This window comes from Cuculus canorus, chromosome 4 (assembly GCF_017976375.1).
Source record: "Cuculus canorus isolate bCucCan1 chromosome 4, bCucCan1.pri, whole genome shotgun sequence".
Classification (NCBI taxonomy): domain Eukaryota; kingdom Metazoa; phylum Chordata; class Aves; order Cuculiformes; family Cuculidae; genus Cuculus; species Cuculus canorus.
The window spans coordinates 7,672,342-7,679,702 of NC_071404.1; the positions used below are offsets into that span (position 1 = coordinate 7,672,342).

General features: G+C 45.5%; 1 long non-coding RNA gene across 1 annotated transcript in view; it reads left to right on the top strand.

Moving 5' to 3' along the window:
* LOC128852132 (uncharacterized) overlaps positions 1–3,256 on the top strand; it is a 28,019-nt gene extending 24,763 nt beyond the window's left edge. The window contains exons 2-3 of the long non-coding RNA XR_008449779.1: positions 2,869–2,917; positions 3,040–3,256. This is a non-coding gene — a long non-coding RNA (uncharacterized LOC128852132). The remainder of the gene's footprint in view (positions 1–2,868; positions 2,918–3,039) is intronic.
* Positions 3,257–7,361: the final 4,105 nt, after the last annotated feature.

Below are 7,361 nucleotides of genomic sequence, written 5' to 3' on the forward strand. Positions count from 1 at the left end.
CTGCGATGTAATTCATGCATGCTAGTAAAATGCTTAGAGATGCACTAGTGAACAGACTAATGTATATTTATATGTAAATCAAACAGCTTCTTATATGAGCCTAGAAACTGATGACCAAACTACTGGCTATACTGGTGTCCTTATGCATGCAAAGATGACCCTGCTTCTGTGCAGAAAATGCACGTGTAAAGCTGAAGACATCACAATATTACACATAAGGTATTTCAGCTTGCATTTCCAAGCATCTTCACTTCCTTATGTCTTTATCAGTTTTCTCAGGAAAAAGAGTTTTTGATTCAGCTGCCTTTTGCCCACCTGAGATAGTTTTAAGAACATCTTGATTGGTAAAACAGAGCTGAACATCTAAAGTATGTGGTTTATTCCTAGAAATTTCTGAGCCACTCTAGCATTCAAGTTTGTGTTTCACTCTGAAGCAGTTTGGCATCTAGTTTTGTTAGGGCTGTAATACATGTTGCCCGGCTTACCCAGGTTCACTGTTCTGATGCATGGCACTCCAGTGACCTCAGTTAGAAAACCAGTTTGAGACTTGGCTGTGCCCTGGATGCTTTCCTGCAGAATCACAGTTGCAAATTGTTCTCCAGCACAGCCACAATATGCGTTCCTGCACAGTGCAGTGGCACCTTTGCTTCCAATTAAATCCACCGTATCAATGTGAAGAGTGGTACTAAATGGGCCTCAAAGTGGTGGGAACAACACAGTGTCTCCTTCAAGAATGTGCAGTCTCTTTCTTGCAGGATTTTACTCATGATAAATGTGACTTACAGTCTTATTCTGTTTCCTGAAGAAAACACAATGACAGAAGAAGCAAACCAACCTGCCAAGGGTTGAATATAGGAAGTATCTGCCAACATCAGGTGGATGAAAAAAAGCAAGGTCAGCTTGCACATTCTCATTCCTGGGTGGGGAAGATCAAGAGAAAAGCTTAAAAGCCCTTAGTAGACTGCAAAAGTCTAGCCTAAGAATGAAATATGCATTTCCAGGCCTGTTGGAGGACCATTGTGTCAGAGTCCATTAATATAGTAAACTGCAACTCTGCCTTCAAAGGGACTTCTCAGAAATGGCACTCGTCTAACTTCTTCTCCACTTTGAGTTATGTTTCACTTTTGAGTGGCCCACAATGTTTTACTCAGGTCTGATAAACATGCTTTCAATATTCAGCCCCAATACACCTCTGAGAGTTGAACAAAAAGTACTATTAATAATTGAGATGTGTCTTGCACGTGCCATGTTAGCCTTCTTGGGCTGTATCTTCGGAAGGGCTTACCTTTAATAAAAGTTATTATGCAAGGATATAGAAGCTAACAATAATACTTCTCTACTCAAAAAGAAAGGTTGTCTTATTTTCTTCTTACAGACACCAGCTTAAATGCCCTCCTGGTCCACATTCTAGTGACAAGACATTTTCATAGGCAAAGCTTTGTGTTTGTGCTGGAAGGTGCTACTCTTTACTGGCCTCCTGGATTTCAAGCCATGCAGTCTTATGTCCCCTGCCCAAATTTCAACCAGCTCATCTTGAAGAACTCTCCAGGGAGCTTCTCGCGAGGCATAGCTTATTGTGTTCCCTGGAGGTGTTGTCAGTATGAGTATATTCTGCAACTTTCCTGGGAAAACATGATTTGGGGGGAAAACATGATTTGGGAGTAAATCTTGCCCAGGTGTAAGCAAGAAGTGACTATAGGGCTAGTTGCCTCTATGGAGACTCTAAGGCTGAGCAGGAACTCTTGGCTGGTGAAACCAGAACTATCTGATGAACCATTGCCTTCCACTAATGCCCATCTGCCTTGTGCGATGGGATTGGTAGAGCTGTGTGCCCTGCCAGAGTGCACTAACCAGCACGACTCTCCCTCCCTGGAATGATGGCCAGTGACTTGGAAATGCTGACCTGTTGTTTTGATCCTGTTTTTCCTTTTGAATCTCTTCTGAAGTGGAGCCCTGGAAAGCTGTTCATGCAGATGACTTTGGTGTCTGTAGCCCGGGTCCCTCACCTCAGCGATGGATCACACAACAGATTTGCACTTACTCCACTTTGTTGAAAAATACAGCTGTGTTTATGCACCTTCGATTATTCAGATTGATCATCCTCATAATTCTGCCTAGCCTTGAAATGCTTTATTTTTTTTTTCACAACGCCTGGCCTGGATTTCCTTGTCTAAGGCCCAGGATGTGGTATTCCTTGCTGAATCCTTTTGCACTGTATAACTTCACAGTACGTGCAATTCCTTCTGTCCATATAGTCACTTCTAATGCTCAAGTAGGGGTAGTTGTGTCTGTAATCTGGGTATCTCAGTTCATGGTCACATCAGGACCCTGAGACATTCAAAAGTTCTTATCAGCAAATGATTTATGAAGACAACATTTGAGGTCTGGTTAGGAAAATGACTGCATAAAATTGCGTGTATTTAGTCTTTCTTCACTAGTATATCTGTTTTCAATGGAAATGATGCCTATTCCCTTATTAGCAGAGAAGAGGTAAATACATCCATAAAGCTGAGCCAACACACAACTATAACATGGGTTGTCAAAACCCTTCATTAAAGCTCTGACATTAGAGTCGCTGTATAGATGAGGAAGAGAAGAGACTTAAATTTCTTACTCCCATAGACACTGTGCTGTTTTCCTGTGGAAAGGACTCTCACACCTTGCAAATGCAGAGAATTTCCTCTGCAGCTGACGAGAAACAAACACCCCTGAGTCATTCACAATGTACTTTTTCTGATGTCACTGCATGAAAATGAGGCTGTCAACTCTGAAAAGCAGCTCCACGTACACTTTACCCCACTTGGATTTTTACTGCTTATATATTCAGATGAGAGTTGATGTTAAAGTCTTTTCCCCTACTCTCTGCAGGCCAATCCAGCAGAAGGATGGAAACAGACTGGGATCCACCTTCATAAAGGTATGTAAACGACTCGAGTGACATCCTGGGCTTGCAAAAATTTTTGTTTGTTACTGTGCTCCTGGAGAGGTGAACCTTCTAAGACCCCTTTAAAGGGACTTTACACTCCGCTTCTCTTGCAGGTCTCCTGGGGACACAAAGCACTGGTGAGCACGGGCAGAATGTGGTGAGCTTCTTATCATAGAATCATAGAAGAGCCTGTGGAGTAAGGCGGATCAATTTACTGTACATCTGGGCTGATTTATGCCATCAGCCAAAAGGGCTGTGTGCTGAGCCTGCCAGCAAGCATCAAATCTTCCCAGCCCTCTCCTTGCCCTGGGGCATCGTGCTACTGGCCTGGACGGGAGCTGCTGGCTACTCTGGTCTGATCCTCTGTGCTAGGAAAATCCCATTACTGCTTTCAAACACGCTCTTGACTTCACTGGAGCAGCATAAAAGGAAAAGGGGAGGTGAAACTGAGGACTTGACCCCCCAGTCCAGGTTGAACCACATGGCTGGCAGTGAGGAAAAAAATAATATTTCTGTTGCTAAACAGATTTGGTCTGGGATCAGTGAGGAGTTACCCAGAGCTATCCCAGCTTTCTCTGCACTCCTCTTAGGAAATGAGTGCGGATCTTTCAGAAACTGGGCTTCTTCCCCAGTGCAAGCCTGGCTGTTACACAGATCTTGCCTCATTTTTGTTATTTTCTACATTCCCTTTTTTTTTTTTTTTTTGGTACTGTCTCTAGTGTGGATTTGTGGGCACCCCCAGAGCATCCTCTGCTCCCCTCTGGATTTTGTTGGATTCTGTTTCTCGCAGAGGTAAACATCCGTGTTAAGATTTTAGCAAGGGCACCATTTTCTCTTTGATTTAGCACGGCCAGGAATTATTCCATTGTACTCTGACTTGTCTATTTACTCTTTAAAGCATGTTCCTTTTATTTACTCCTCCAGAGCTGCCTGTTTAATCCAATCTCTTTTCCACCGAATTACACCAGCACAATAACCCAGGCCAAACAGGTTCAGCCTGGGTCATGGGCAGCATAGGAAGGGGCAATATTTTTGTCAGATAATAACTCTAGTATTAAAAAAAATATACAGTATTCACTGGGACTGGTGAGTTTTATAGCTAAAAAGGGAGTTGCTATTTCCATTCAGTGTTTGCAATAGTTTTGCAGCACCTAAAACTAAGCCAATGACCTGAAAATGAGGGTGGAGTCTAGCTTATTTTTGCTAGAAGCCTGAGGTTTGACAAAAGCCCTGGTAAACGGGTAGTGCCTTGTCAGTGGGACATGGCACCTCTTAGAGGAGGCAGGTCCCAACTTCGCAGTCATGGCTCAGTGACATGCCAAGACCCTGGGATCACACTCATCTGTTGGAACACGCAGTTGTGTATAACGTGAACAAAAGCACCTTGGTGAGCAGACCCTTGGGCTCAGAGCCAGCGCTGCAAAGGGGCTGCACCTTGTACTGCCAGCAGCTTTCTCCCCTCTGGCCTTGAGCTACAAACCATGTGACAGCCGAGGACATCCTCTTATGTATTTATGGCACGTTTCTGCTCTTTCACTATTGCATTACGCCTGCCTTTTGTTGCAAGATTTTTGTTTTTCATTATTCTTTTCAACTATCAGATTTTTTTTGCTTTCCATTATTAATATTTTATCTTAATTTCTTAATTAATATCAAATCCATGAAGTAAACAGACACCTCCACTTTGCAAAAACATAAGAAGGTAAGTTCTCGGGCCCATGGAGTTAAGTTTGTCTTTATTCGTGTGTAATATGATTTACTTTCCAGCCATTTTCCTGGCCAGATAGGCTGTCACCTTATAGCTGCCCTGTATATATCTACTGCTCACCAGGACACCAGCCAGCTCTACTCTACTCCTGTTATTTTGGAACCCAGAGCTGTGAGTTTCGTAAAGGCTGGGTTAAGTAAGCAACAGATTTATCTTCGTCTAAAGATAAAAGTGTTTGGCAGCAAATGTTGGCAGCTCCTTGCATGTTTCCAGGGCTCCTTAGCATGCTCTCTGCTCTTCACGTCACATGAGGATGGCTGTGGGGGCAGCTGCCGGGCCAACGGGGCTGTCTTGAAAGTGTCCCATTATCCAGTCCTGTTCAATGTTTTCCAGTCCTGTTCAATGTCTTTATCAATGACCTTGGATGAGGGGATCGAATGCACCCTGAGTAAATTTGCAGATTACACTAAGCTGGGTGGAAGTGTGGATCTGCTGGAGGGTAGGGAGGCTCTGCAAAGGGATCTGAACAGGCTGGATTGATGGGCCAAGGCCAATGGTATGAGGTTTAACAAGGCCAAATGCCAGGTCCTGCACTTGGGGCACAACAACCCTGTGCAGTGCTACAGACTGGGGGAAGAGTGGCTGGAGAGCTGCACAGAGGAGAAGGACCTGGGGGTGTTGGTTAACAGCCGACTGAACATGAGCCAGCAGTGTGCCCAGGTGGCCAAGAAGGTGTGACCAGCAGGTCCAGGGAGATTATTCTGCCCCTGAACTCGGCACTGGTGAGACCGTCCCCTGAATACTGTGTTCAGTTCTGGGCCTCTCACCAAAAGAAGGATGTTGAGGCTCTGGATTGTGTCCAGAGAAGAGCAATGAAGCTGGTGAAGGGGCTGGAGAACAAGTCTTAGGAGGAGCGGCTGAGAGAGCTGGGGTTGTTTAGCCTGGAGAAGAGGAGGCTGAGGGGACACCTTATTGCTCTCTACAACTACCTGAAAGGAGGTTGTGGAGAGGAGGGAGCTGGGCTCTTCTCCCAAGTGACTGAGGACAGGGCAAGGAGGAATGCCCTGAAGGTCTGCCAGGGGAGGTTCAGGCTGGACATCAGGAAAAAAATTTTCACAGGGGCAGTGGCAGAGGCTGCCCAGGGAGGGGGTTGAGTCATCATCCCTGGAGGTATTTAAAAGACAGTTAGACAAGGTGCTCAGGGACATGGTTTAGTGGCTGATAGGAATGGTTGAACTTGATGATCCAAGAGGTCTTTTCCAACCTAGTGATTCTATGACTCTATGATTCTAAGCAGGCCTGGTGTGGTTAATATTTAATCCTGCCTGTGCCTGGGAAAGGTGGGATAGATGCTCCGCCACATAGTCTCTAGTGCATCACATCCCAGTGGATTTTGTAGCCATCTACCTTGGGCTGTGGGCAAATGGGCAGCGCCTCTTAGGTCCATCAAGATGTGCCCTCCTGGTATGAGTGTCCTTCCCCTCAGCCTTGCCCTGAGCCTGCAGCCAACCTGCCAGCACTGCTGAATGAAGCAATGGGCAGCAGCAGGACGAGGAGAGTCTGATGAATGCTTGAGCAGCCGAAGGTCCAAGAGTTCCCCCCCTGAGCCTGGGAGAAGCCTCCCTGGAGATACTTTCATCTTTGCAGCCCTGTGCCCATGGGAACACATCTCTGTAGCCAGACAATTTTCTCGGGCAGCTCATCCCCCAGCACAAATAATGCCAAGGCTGAGCCATCATAGTGAGGCAGTTGCATGGGCTGAGATTTGGGTACAAGCCAGCACTCTGTCTGCAGTGTGTGCTTCAGGAAAACTGAATCTGCAAGAGGAATGTCCGAAAAGAAAATCACTGATGGGGTGGATGTATCTTCCCTGTGAAACCTATTCTGTACCAGAGCAGCCCAACCTGGCTGGATCTACATTTGAGGGAATCAAGGAGAGTTTCTCAGCAAACCCTGAGCAGAATCAAGCTCTTGCCAGTCCTGGCAGGATGGAGCAAGAGGCTTCCCAGTGCCCAGTGCTCATATGCAGAGGCACACCATGGTGCTGAGCTCCTTCTGCCACACTCGGGACACAAATTCTCATCCACAATGGCCTGACTCAATCCCACTGCTTGCTTGGGAAGAGGGAAGCAAAAGCCTTCCATCCCATTTCTCAGCAAGCATCCCATTCCAGCCTCTTCTATTATTTTTATTTGCCTACAGACAGAGAAAAAGAAAAGAGATTTCCTATGAGGATTTTTTCCGTATGGTTTTATGCATAAGAGTAAACAAGGGATAGCTGTTGACTATATGGTTAACATATTTTTGGTGGTGTTCCCATCCAGAAAATGCAGCTGCATTATATTCCTGATAAAGTGGAACTAATGTTAGGTTTCAGCAAGAATGTTAACAAATGAAAGACATTTCAAACAACACCGATTGAAGCAAAGTGTCATTCCCTCCCACCGCCCCCCTAAAAGGCTTTATTTTTTTGCAGAGTTGCAAAAACTCTGACGCCTGACCAGGAAATCAGGAAATTGCTGCTCCTTGTTGCACCTCTATGAAGCTGAAAAGGCTTTATCGCTTTCTGTGGGTCACTGGGATCACGCACTCTGCTTGGTTACAGGTTCTTCCTTCAGATAACCTGTTTTCTTTTCCTTATGGAGACCCAAACAGAAAGGCGGAGGCTTTGCTGGTACCACCTAAACTTAGCCGGTGCCCCTGACATACTGCTTGTGGTTGTTGCTT